This window comes from Xenopus laevis, chromosome 7L (genome assembly GCF_017654675.1).
Source record: "Xenopus laevis strain J_2021 chromosome 7L, Xenopus_laevis_v10.1, whole genome shotgun sequence".
Lineage (NCBI taxonomy): Eukaryota > Metazoa > Chordata > Amphibia > Anura > Pipidae > Xenopus > Xenopus laevis.
The window spans coordinates 113,593,068-113,606,585 of record NC_054383.1 but is presented as its reverse complement, the minus strand read 5'-3'; the positions used below and the strand labels follow the sequence as shown (position 1 = coordinate 113,606,585).

General features: G+C 40.1%; 1 long non-coding RNA gene across 3 annotated transcripts in view; it reads right to left on the bottom strand.

The window, feature by feature from the left end:
* Positions 1-13,186, bottom strand: part of LOC121395614 — a 33,897-nt gene extending 20,711 nt beyond the window's left edge. For all 3 annotated transcript variants that reach the window (XR_005962592.1, XR_005962590.1, XR_005962591.1), the window contains exons 1-2: positions 12,854-13,186; positions 7,094-7,402 (exon numbers count right to left, since the gene is read on the bottom strand). This is a non-coding gene — a long non-coding RNA (uncharacterized LOC121395614). The remainder of the gene's footprint in view (positions 1-7,093; positions 7,403-12,853) is intronic.
* Positions 13,187-13,518: the final 332 nt, after the last annotated feature.

The following is a 13,518-nucleotide window of genomic DNA, read 5'->3' as shown; positions in this document are numbered from 1 at the left end:
CTATGATTCAATGGTTTTGACCTTGTTGTGTTATCTGGATACCTAAGTTTTTGCTGCCTGCCCTAACCCCGTGCCTGCTTTTGGATTGTATTTTGATTGCCACCTGCCCAGTCCATTTTCCTGTCCTGTTCCTGTTTTTTCTTCTTCCAGTTTTCCTTATTAAATCTTTTGTTCTAACAAGGATTTCTTGTAAAGCATTTGTTTTTTTCAGCACATCGACTCCTTATAAACAGTACAAACAGCTATTCTGACTTCCTCCTGTCAGTTCTAGGTAAGATTTTGGAGTCTGGTGGGGGTAATACATATGTATATACAAATGTGTTTTATGTGCCGTTTCTCTGAAATCTACAGATAAATTAAAATCCCAAATTATTGTCCTTCTTTGAAATACACTATAGTCAAATGTATATGGACAAAGCATTCTAAAATGACATGTCTGGAGCTGGAGTACTCAAAGGGGCAGATGCACTAAAGGGACGAATTGTCGCCATAGTCCGCTTCCATACTATGGGGTGCCGTTTGTCCCAAATACATTCTGTATACAAAACTATCCCTAATACACAGAATGAATGTCTCTCATGGTATATAAGTATTTGTGACCATACACAGATATAAAAAAATAAACAAAAGACATATTTCTATTAAAGAATGAGAACAAAATCTGGTTAGTGCACAAAAGGATGTCATTATATCACAAACTCCATTCTGTACAGTTTAACAAGCAATCTGTCGCACAAATGTATAACCTCCATGTAATGGACACACTTATGTGCAAAGTTACTTACAGAATGAATGATGTAAAAAAGAACTTGGACATAATATATAATTGCGTAACTAACTAGTGCATGACAAGCTAGATTTGAATGACAAAATAGATATTTGTGACAGAAAGCAAAATTTTATAGTACAGGATTCATTCTTTCCACAAAATGACAGTTTTGTTTCACAAAACAGATAAAATAACCATTCTGTGAAGCAATACTGTCAGTCACATTCTTGAACCAATAAGAACAAAGCTTACTGCCATATAACAAACAAGATGAGAAGTTGCCGGCTCTGCTCTGCTCTGCTCCTCCTGCTATAGAGGAGCCCTCTATTGTCCCCTTTGCTGCATAGTAATAAACATGAACAAACATTTCCTAAAAGAGCTGCTGTTAAACACTACAGGTTCATAATTGGAAGTTCTCACAAATGGCTGAGAAATATAATGCTGCACTTATAATGATTGTAGAGAAAGAAAAGTATGCAAAGTATAAATATGATCATTTTAGGTGATATTGCTATTCTTATTGTAGTAACCTGCTTGTGTGGCCATTTTGGTTAAGGGCATTCCTGCTGCTTTGCCATTGTCTTATGATTCACTCCTGTTCCTGTTTCCCTCTTCCTGTCTAAGCTGAGAGCAATAATGGGACAGGCCACACCTACCTGCCTGTCACGATCGCCGCCCGGAGCAGGACCAGGAGCTCCGGGCGGCGCAACTACTTCTTCCGACGCCGCTCCCAAAATGGCGGCGCCCATGGCCGCCACGTGGGTAGCGGCGCCGGCGCAGAGACGCCTGCGCGCAAGTGCCACTACGGTGCGACGGACGCAGGCGCAGCAGGACACTGAAGTATAATGACAATCGTTGATTGCTACATAATCAGTCCCGCCCCTGATGTCTCCTGCACTGCCCCCTACATCACTAGCCCACCCCATGTCCATTTTTCCTGAAAAAAAAAAGGTGGCAACCGAAGACTGGAAATGTGCACACATATTCTGTATAGTATAATGAGTGGGTCTTATGAGACATCTCTAGTTAGCTACATATTCTGTATAGTATGATGTGTAGTTCTTATAAGCAGCCACTCATAATACATATATAATATTTTCCTTAGTGTGAGTTCACATTTTTGCAACAAGACTGTGCTGCTGAACTTCATCCGACCAGTGGGTCACTCTTCTGCTTTACTGAGCCACATATACCAGATTAATCCAATGGGAAACATACACAAATCAGTAGTCTCTGCTCACTCACAAACTGTTACACTGCTTTTGACAAAGCTGCCATAGTGATGAAATTGAAGTTATGTAGTAGTTAAACTACAGCTAACTATGTGACTAAGAAACTGCTTATAAGGCCCACACATCATACTAAACAGACTGTGTTTGTATCCCCAGTGTCTGGAGTGTCTGACTAAAGGTGGACGGCAGTGTAACAGTTTGTGAGTGAGCAGAGACTACTCATGAGTGAAGTTTTCCCATATGGATTAATCTGGTAAAACAGCTGAATGACCGACTGGCGGATGGAGTTAAGCAGCACAGTCTTGTTGAAAAATTCTGAACTCACTCTAAGTAAAATACTGCTTTTCTAATTCTATTATTGTAGGACATGCACCTGGATTGCTGCTGGGCAAGGAACTCCGCAGTTCAGATTTGACAGTATTAATTATACAATGTCCCTAATTAGTGATGGACAAATCTGTGCCTTGAAATTCTCAAAACAGCAAAAATTCGCAAAATGCAATGGGCGTCAAAATAATTCTGACCCGTGTCAATTTTGACGCAAGCTACTACGTGCAACTATTTGGTCCAAATGCATTACAGTCAATGGGCGTCTGAATAATTTTAATGTGTGTGTCAATTTTACTAGCGCCAATTTTTCATTTTGATGCACGGAATTTTTGACAGCAGATTTTTTGTCGGCAAATGAATTCGCTTGCGATGAAATGTGGTAGTTCTCAGCGAATTTGTGTCAGGCAAATTTATTGGCCCATCACTAACCCTAATCACCAAGGCTACACATTGTACTACATAGACTTTAGGAATCATTTATGACTACAGTTGCAGTTTTTTACCACACTGCAGATGAGATGTCTGACACAGACAGAGATGTCTTTCAGGCCTGTAAAATGTCTAGTGGTTGACTAGTTTTACCAATATTTATTGAAATTGTATATGAATTAGGGCCTCATGGACCCCTATACCTCCTGGCCCACCCTGCAGCCACAGGGTCTACTTCCTCTGTGGTTACACCCCTGCTTCTGCTACATTTATTACAACATGGCAGGTAGGTGTGGCCTGTCCCATTATTGCTCTCAGCTTAGACAGGAAAAGGGAAACAGGAACAGGAGTGAATCATAAGACAATGGCAAAACAGGAATGCCCTTAACCAAAATGGCCACACAAGCAGGTTACTACAATAAGATTAGCCATATCACCTATAATGATCATATTTAGCTGGCAACTTCTCATCTTGTTTGTTATATGGCAATAAACTTTGTTCTTATTGGTTCAGGAATGTGACTGACAGTATTGCTTCACAGAATGGTTATTTTTTTCTGTTTTGTGAAACAAAACTTTTATTTTGTGGAAAGAATGAATCCTGTACAATAAAATTTTGCTTTCTGTCACATATATCTATTTTGTCATTCAAATCTAGCTTGTCATGCACTTGTTAGTTACACTAATATATATTATGTCCAAGTTTTTTTTTACATAATTCATTCTGTAAGTAACTTTGCACATAAGTGTGTCCGTTACATGGATGTTATACATTTGTGAGACAGATTGCTTGTTAAACTGTACAGAATGGAGTTTGTAATATAATGACATCCTTTTGTGCACTAACCAGATTTTGCTCTCATTCTTTAATAGAAATAAGTGTTTTGTATATTGAAAATTTTCTAAAATGTTTACCAGTTGGGGAATAAGAGCTATCATTCTCTATGGAATAAAATGCAATAAATGTGTTGATTTAGCTAAAGTGACCACCATGATATTTTATATGCACTATTTTTTTTTTTGCCAGTCTCTACATGACATATCCTTTGGTGATTGTAATCACAGTTGGCATCAAACTGTTTAGAAGACTCATGTCATATTTAGGATGTTTTATGTTGGTACCTAATAATATGTGGGAGATAAGATGCTGCAAACTGAAAGATTTGAGGTGATTTTTCAGAATTATCTTAGAATTCTATTTTAAAAATCATAATTTAAGAAAGCATTGACGTTTGGAAGTCTACAAGAAAAAAGTTTTTGCCCATTTTGGATTAATCAGGGAATACACTTTCTGAACATATTTGGTTTCTTGAGGTATGCCTGAGGTTTTAATCTATACAAGTCAAAAATCACCATAAAACTTTATGTATTTAGTATTGGTGCCAGGGTCAGACTGGCCCGGCGGGAGACCGGGAAAAAGCCCCGCGGGCCCCACCCCTAATGGGCCCCCGCCGGGCCAGACCCCTCTGCCAATCTCCTGGGCCTTCCTAAAAAAATCAATATGCGGCCCCGCACAGCGCACTTCGCGCATGCGCGCCGTGCGGCTCCGGCTGCGCATGTACGCCGGTGCGGCTCCGGCTGCGCTTGCACGCCAGCGCCAAGAGAGCCGCATGAGAACCACTTTGTTGGGACAACCGCACCACCATTATAGTGGGGCCAGGGGGTCTGGAGGGGGGCTCTGGACCAGGGCCCCCCAGTCCGACCCTGGTTAAAGCAAATTGGAGGGGAGGTTACCTGGTGACAAGGACTCGGGAAGGTTGGTGGATACATAAATTTAAATCTCTTTCACCCATGGTCTTACTGTGGACTTTAATCTAAGAGCCTTTTTAGAATAATTATATTGTATTTGCTGGAGAATGTAAAGGGTATCATGATTATAATTTAAAATGGATACGTTGTGATGCTATAAATATAATTTAAGAGACTTTTGTGTGTATAGGTAAAGTTTTGAGGTTCAAATCTTTTGGGAAAATAAAGAGCGACTGTTTATGCCGGATTTTCGAATTCTAACTTTTTCTCCATCCTCTCGGTATAATAAATTCCCGAAAAATTTGTGTTTTTTTTTTAAAATTACGATTTTATACTAAAAAAACACGAATGTCATTGCTCCTGGAAGAAGCTTAATAGGCGAAGCGCGTCAACAGTGACAAGATGGTGTACAAAGGTACAAGCACAAAGCGACTGGGACAATCGCATCTCTAAGGGGGTTATTTACTAAACTCCGAATGCAAAATTAGTGTTTTTTTAGTATAAAATTGGAATTTAAAAAAAAACACACATTTTTCGGGAATTTATTAGACCGAGAGGATGGAGAAAAAGTCAGAATTCGAAATTCCGGCATCTCAGATCTGCCATGGTTGCACATAAGTCAATGGGAGAAGTCCCAAAGATTTTTTGATCTGCACTTGGTTTCATGCAATAATCTGAAGTTTAAAATTTCAGGAAAGTGTATTGATAAATACAGAGAAAAACCTGTATGGATTTGGAGTTTTTTTCAGATAAAATGGGCCTCTTAGTGTAGGTGAAAACCTTAAAGGGCAGATTTATCAAGGGTAGAATTTCGAGTTTATGGGAGTTTCTAAAAAATCCCATCAACTCCCATGAACTCGAAATTCAAAAAAAAGATCAATCAAAATTTTTCCTCCAAAAAAAATGTTTTTTTCAGAAGTCCACCAAACGACTCCAAGTTGATTGTAGGGGGTCCCCCATAAGCTAAAACACCAATTCGGCAGGTTTTAGATGTTGGATAGAATTCTTAAAGGGACAGTACATGATAAGATTCAAAATTCGAATTTCAACATTTTTTAAAACTCGAATTGAATTTGGACTATTCCCTAGTTGAATTACACTAAAATAAACTAGAAGGTCCACATAGGCTAACATAGCAATTCGGCAGGTTTAAGATGGCGAAGTATTGAAGTCGAAGTTTTTTAAAGAGACAGTACTTCGATTATCGAATGGTCGAATAGTCAAAGTATTTTTACTTCGAGTCGAAGTTGTAGTAGCTTGTGGTAGCGATGGTCGAAGTATCCAAAAAATTACATTGAAATTCAAATTTTTTTACTTCGAAAATTCCCTCGAATTCACTTCGACCCTTGATAAATCTGCCCCTTAGAGACATTTATCAAGGGTTGAATTTTTTAAACTCCCCTAAACTCCCATAAATTGGAAATTCAACTAGTCGAAATTTATTAATAAAATCTAATTTTTTAAACTCAGACGAATTTAAACGACCTGGAAAATTTGAATTGAATACGATTCAAATTTGATCAAACTCGATTTGTTTTTTCTCCGAAAAATACTCGAAAGTGAGGAAGGCTGCAAACATCTCCAAATTGATCCCTAGACCTCTCCCATTGATTTAAACAGCAATTTGGCAGGTTTTAGGTAGTGAAAAGTCAAATTTGAATTCTTAAAAGGCCAGTATGATAAATTTCGAAAATCGAATTAGAATTTTTCAAAAAACTCGAATAGAATGTGGATAACTCCCTAGTCGAATTTAACAGTTTTGACCATAAAATTAAATTGAAAATTCAAATTTGACCCTTAATAAATCTGCCCCTTAATAAGGTTTAGAGTAATTTGACTAATACCCGGTTTTTAGTGCTATAAAGTTCGGTTTGGTGAAATGCAAAAAAACCTTGAACATTAATAATTTGGCCTTTTAGTGTTTAAGCACATATTTATTCAGTGTCGGACTGGGACACCAGGGGCCCATCAAAAATCCTTAGACCAGGGGCCCACTCAAAGTATTATTTTCTTCCTTTACTTACTCAACCTCTGTTCTCCTGTTCTCTTTTCTTTACATATTATAACCTATTATTCCATCTATTTAGCCTCTTTATTCTCATAGAAATAGGGAATGGCCATGAAATAGCTCAAATGTTTAGAAGCATGAGAGCCCACTGACACCTGGGCCAACCTGGACTTTTCCTGGTATCCCTGTGGGCCAGTCCGACATTGTATTTATTACATGAAGAATGTGAAATGTGAAAGATAATGAGGCTTAGCTGACGGTAAGTAATTGTCTAAAACAGCAGAACATTTTATTTAAATTTAAAAATAAATTGTATTATAATACAATAAAAAAGTAAAGGGTATAATTATGTAGTGATATTAACCCTTTCCATTAAAACAAATATATATTATATCAATATGAGAGTGGATAATTTTGTTCGTACTTGTTTGATGCATTCAATGAATAAGTGTTGAAAAACAGGTTATATTTTTTGCTTTTGAAACTGCACTATGGTTGGTAACACTAATCTAATAGCTTCTCCGTACAGTTATACTTGCAGTGCAAAGCCACTTGGAATAACAAAACCTCACTTACTGTAAACTGTGAGATAAACTGATCCTGTCACTGTGGCTCCGCTGCTCTGGTTGGTGACAGAGAGTGAATATTCCCCTGTGTCTGCGTGAGTGAGATTGTCCAGTCGGAGAGTTGTATTATCATACAGGTGGCATCTGCCTCTATAATTATCAGTATAAGAAGGAGGGCCGCCAGGTAATACAGTTACAATTATCATGCTGGTATTAACCCTCCATTGTACCTGCCGCATTGCAGGGAGATCCAACTTCACTGTGAGATACACAGATTTGCCCTCAGTCCCAGATACATTCTCTGCAGATGTTACAGCACCTGTGAGAGCAAATAAAATAGTTAAAAAAGTTATCATCAGAGTAAATGACAATAACATGTAACAGGTATTGTATCGCATTCATATTCAAATCCTAAAGAGCAGCAAATGGGCCCCAATTTTTTTTAACTTGTAAGGGGGGCCTGGCACCAATGTTTTTTTAAAAAACCTTTCCTTGGAGGGTCTTTTAGTTTACCCACGAAAACAATATATTGTTTTTTTTTTCTGGACAACCTAAGCTTTCAAAATATGCTAGAATGTTGGTGTAATTCTACTTCTGTAAAAAGATATAGGCTAAGGGGCAAATTCACTAAGAATCGAAATTGCGCTCTTCGCCGCTCTTCGCCGCACTTCGCCGCACTTCGCCAGACGAATTTTTGCCAGCGCTCCGCAAATTCACTAAAATCCGAAGTTGCGCACAGGGGTAGCGTAAGTTTGCGAAGTTGCGCTACCGTTGATTCGCTATATAAAGCGAAGTTGCGCTAGCGAAGGCTAATTTGCATACGGCGCGAAAGTCAAATTTCAATGGAGGAACACGTATCAGCACTACAAATGCCTAGAAAACCTTCAAATCAACAAATAAAAAATGTATTTTGCCCTCCACATGTGCCCACTGTCTAGGTAAGTTGCCATGAGTCAGGAAATGTAGGGGGGAGGAAGGGGAGCCCCAAAAAATTTCCGTTCTTTTTCAGCCTATCAGCCATCATGTAGAAAACACGCCAGCGTTTTTTGGGACTTAGAAAAAATGTTGACTTTTTTTGAAACAATCCCTATCTACTCTATTGCGCTTCGCCTGGTCTGAGGTGGCGAAGGAAGTCTAGCGTAAAAGGTAGCGTTCAGTACACTGCGCAAGTTAGTGAATTTGCGTAGTTTAGTCGCTAGCGAAAATTCGCCTGGCGTAAGGTTGCGAAGTAACACTAGCGAAACTACGCCAGCGTTCGTTAGTGAATTTGCGCAGTAGCAAAAATGCCAAACGCTAGCGTTCGGCGCTTCGCGCTTTAGTGAATTTGCCCCTAAGTGTCTACAAATTGAAAAAAAAAATCATGTCTCCTGTAATATAAACACCCTAAATATGAACACCAATGGTCTACTGAACAGTTTGGTGCCCACTATGCATAGAGATACCAAAGCAGCTGGCATGTACGGACCCCAAATGAAAATAGTGCATATGGATTTCTCGGCTGCCAATTTGTCTTCTGTGAACAAATCCCCCTGACTGTGTATTATGTGCTGCAAGACCCCTAACAGTACATAGACCCCCAAAAACCATATATTTATGAAAAGTACACGTTCTGACAAATACAACAATTCTAGAAATGTGTTTCTACTCCAAACGATCAAACTGCAAAATGATGCTAAACAAATAGCAAGGAACAACTTGTAACAATCTGTTAACAAGGCCCCCTTCAGAAGATGACTAGTCCAGGAAGTCACAGCAGGTGACTCTGGCTCCCCCTGCGCCTTTTGGGGCAACAAACTTTCTGCGGTGGAGACAACAGGGGACCAGAGCACGTTACTGAAACAAAGTGAGGTACCGGCAAGGATTAGGCAGAAGCAAGGTCAGGTTCAGGCAGAAGTCGGGTCAGGCAGCAAGGATCAGAAGATAAGTATAACAGGCCAAGGTCAAAAACAGGTTTCAGGAACAAACATGGGCTTGAACAAGAACTGTAGGAACAGAAGAGCTTGGGCAATGACTAAACAGAGGAAGCACTATTTAAGGGGCAAGGAACCAATAGGAGTAATTTATTGATAGGCAGGGAACTAGTCAGAAGGTCTGGAATCTTTGTTTATACACAAAGGAGGGAAGGAGGGAGGGATGCACAACTATGCAGGCATAAAACCACAATAAAATCACAAAAATCAAATACAATTAGGCAAATTACAGAACAATCCCTCAACTGGAAAAGCCCAGGTCCCGAGTATTCTGGATAGCAGGTCCCATACCTGTAATGCCCAATTCTACAATAGACATTCTCCTTATAAAATATCATTAATAGGGTTTTCACTAAACAGGTATTGGTTCTGTTATCCAGAATGCACAGGACCTGAGGTATTGCAGATAAAGGATCTTTGCATAATTTGAATCTCCATAACTTAAGTCTACTAAAAAAGCATTTAAACATTAATTATACCCAATAAGATTTTTTTTTTTTTTTAAATTAGAATTATCTGATTAAAATGAAGTCTTTGGGAGATGGCCTTTCCCTAATTTGGAGCTTTCTGGATAACAGGTTTTTGGATAACGGATCCCAAACCATACTTGAGCCAGAAGAGGAAGGCAAATAAATAAAAAAAACTATAAAAAATTAAAAAACAATTGAAAGTTGTTAACAATCAAAATATAATAAACACCCTGTCAAATAAATTAAATTAACAATCAATGTATCAATAAATCAATTAACATTCCACTGCTCTTCAGTAGCGATGGTCGAATTTATTCGCCAGGCATGGATTTGCAATGAATTTCTGCATTTTACCACCTGCGAATAGTTTCGCGAAACTGCAACGAAAATTCGCCTGCAAAAAGTTTTGCTGCCACAAAAAAAGTTGCTTGCATAAAAATTGTCGCACATCAAAATGATTTTGATGCCCATTGACTTTAATGCATTTGGATAAAAAAGTTGCGCATGTAAAAATTGTTGCTTGTGTAAAAATTGTCGCACATCCAAATATTTTGACGTCTATTGACCAATGTATTTTGCAAATTTTTCGCCGTTTCACAAATTTTTGAGTAGTTCTGCAAATTTTTCGGCAAAGCAAAACGGGACAGATTTGCCCAGCATTGCTCTTCAATATACTTGTGATATTAATCAGCAACTGACTCCTGCACCAAATTTGTATCTACACTCATGCTACATTTATTGTACAGAACCGTGGAATAAGTTGGTACATAATAATAATAATAACAATAATTATAATAATAATAATAATATTAATAATAAGCAATATGTCAGGCTGTTAACATTCTTTGCACTCCTGGCTCTGACTCCTGAAACAATGTTGCAAGTCAGCTGACTAAAGCAGATTGAAAGACCCAGAGAACAGAAAGAATAAACAAACACTGCGTTTAATAGCAATTACATTTAATATCATTTTAAAACAATTGAAAAACTTTACTAAGTATATATTGGAAAGTTTCTCAAAAAATATATATTCTTTAAATAGGCAAAAATAGTTTTGGGGGGAGGATCCCTTTAAAAATACTAGTCCCAAAGATATTTTTAATGATATATGAACCTTACACCTTGCTCTGACCACCATGTTTTAGTAGTTCTCCAATGTTGTAAAATGTTGCAAATGAATTGGTCAGACAGGTAAGCTGGACTGGGGAGCTACTGGGGCATATTTGGAGGCACAGATCTTCCCTGCTAAAGAGATGTGGTTGCCTTGGGCTCATACAGAACCACAAAACATAATGTGCAGCATTTTATCCTAATTCTTAGGGTAGTTTTTTTTAGTTTTAGTTCTTCTTTAGGGATTGTTCACCTTTGAGTTAAAGGACCAGTAACATCAAATTTTTTTTTTACAAAATTCGTTAGTATACATGAAAAAATAAACACCAAGTCAAATAAAACTTTAAAATAGCAAAGCCTTTATTAAGAAATGACTTACCGAAACTGCACTTCCTGTCCTCTACAGAAAAGGCGACACGGCGACCATCCATTGTGCGGCGCTGGATTTCTCCTCCTTGGCTCTGTCTCATGTTGTATTGACAGCATGTGAAGCGGCTGATGCATCAGGGAGCGTGGTTTCCATGTGTGCGGATTGCTGGCTTATCGGCGCGTCTGTAGAGTACCTGCGGCAGGGGAGCTTTTAAGAGTGGAGCTGGGCCTCATCGTGGATGTTTGCAGTTGCAGGCAGCAGGCCGATCGGAGTTCCCAGTCACTGGCACGTAGCCACTCTTGTCATGCGCTGCTTTCCATGCTAGAGAGCGCTTGTCACCAACCCGAATTCCCCCAGCACCACCTACAGTATCTTAGCTACAAGCACCGGCGCAATCCTTCTCCAGCTGCCGACCCAGCCAAAGCCCCGGGGTCACATCCCAGAGTTACAGCAGAAGCAGGAGCGGCGCTGTCAGGTTGAGCGCTAAGGAGAGAGCGCAAAGTCAGAAAGAAGTGAGTGGGGAAAGGCGAGCTACTTTCCAGCCTGGGAGGATCACTTTCTCTCGCTTCCTCTCTGATCGGCCTGTGAATGTGAAGCGGCTGATGCATCAGGGAGCGTGGTTTCCATGTGTGTGGATTGCTGGCTCATCGGCGCGTCTGTAGAGTACCTGCAGCGGTGGAGCTGGGCCTCATCGTGGATATTTGCAGTTGCAGGCAGCAGGCCGATCAGAGAGGAAGCGAGAGAAAGTGATCCTCCCAGGCTGGAAAGTAGCTCGCCTTTCCCCACTCACTTCTTTCTGACTTTGCGCTCTCTCCTTAGCGCTCAACCTGACAGCGCCGCTCCTGCTTCTGCTGTAACTCTGGGATGTGACCCCGGGGCTTTGGCTGGGTCGGCAGCTGGAGAAGAATTGCGCCGGTGCTTGTAGCTAAGATACTGTAGGTGGTGTTCGGGTTGGTGACAAGCGCTCTCTAGCATGGAAAGCAGCGCATGACAAGAGTGGCTACGTGCCAGTGACTGGGAACTCCGATCGGCCTGCTGCCTGCAACTGCAAACATCCACGATGAGGCCCAGCTCCACTCTGAAAAGCTCCCCTGCCGCAGGTACTCTACAGACGCGCCGATGAGCCAGCAATCCGCACACATGGAAACCACGCTCCCTGATGCATCAGCCGCTTCACATGCTGTCAATACAACATGAGACAGAGCCAAGGAGGAGAAATCCAGCGCCGCACAATGGATGGTCGCCGTGTCGCCTTTTCTGTAGAGGACAGGAAGTGCAGTTTCGGTAAGTTATTTCTTAATAAAGGCTTTGCTATTTTAAAGTTTTATTTGACTTGGTGTTTATTTTTTCATGTATACTAACGAATTTTGTAAAAAAAAAAATTGATGTTACTGGTCCTTTAACTTTTAGTATGATGTAGATGGTGATATTCTGAGACAATTTGCACTTGTTTTAATTTTTTTATTATTTGTGGTGTTTAAGTTATTTGGCGTTTTATTCAGCAGCTCTCCAGTTTGCAATTTCAGCAATCAGGTTGTAAGGGGGGTAAGGGTTAATGCTCCTTCGTCACCATGGAAATCAACCTTCACTGGACAGAAGAAAATCCACACCGATGGTAAATCAAAAAATGAAGAACTTTTATTGGAAACACTTCACGATATCCATTAACTTTTGTACAATCCAAACACAGTCCCATGGGTGTCACTTACTCCCTTTCTTGCAGAGCAATAACTTATTGTATAGCGAACCCCTCACACGAAATCACTGGAGACACAGGAACACCCCTTTCAAAGGCGACTTACCACCTTCCTACTTCAGTCGGGCTGACACCACAGCAGTGCACCACTGACCTTTTAGGATAGGAATTTTCCAGCTTCTGCTCCTACCAGTCCGGCATACGTCCTATGCCCCTCTGGCCTACTCCAGATAGGATTTTTCTTGCGTCCCTCCTTCAGGATGTTTGTGTTCCCCCTAACACTCCAACCCTCACTGGCAAAGCCTTGGCTCCTAAGCCACTTACTCCTTGTTGGGGTCTTGGCTACCCATTCTAGTGGTCCACTCACTATCTATAGCACCTAGTACTTTTACTGTAGCCCTATCACTATCTACTTTTCTTCAGAAGCATCCACTGAACACCCATTAATGTGTTTCGCCCTTTTATATACTATCCCTAATCAACCATCCCCTTAACATCTGCTGTGCATGTGCTGTTAACATTTCTCTATCATGTGCTGTTCTCACTGCAGTGCATGTGCTTTCCCCAGTTCACCACATGAAACCTTCACCATTCACTTGCATGACACCACTGCCACCTTGTGGTGGATTTTACACATTACAGTCTCAAAACATTTAACACTTTCAATCACTTACATTTAACACTTTCAATGACTTCAACATTTTCACAGCACCCACATTCACTTTACACATACAATACACTTTTTTTCATGCACACAACTCAATCACCTTCTTACAAGATTGTTAGGCTCCATATTACCCTAGCAACCATGCATTATTT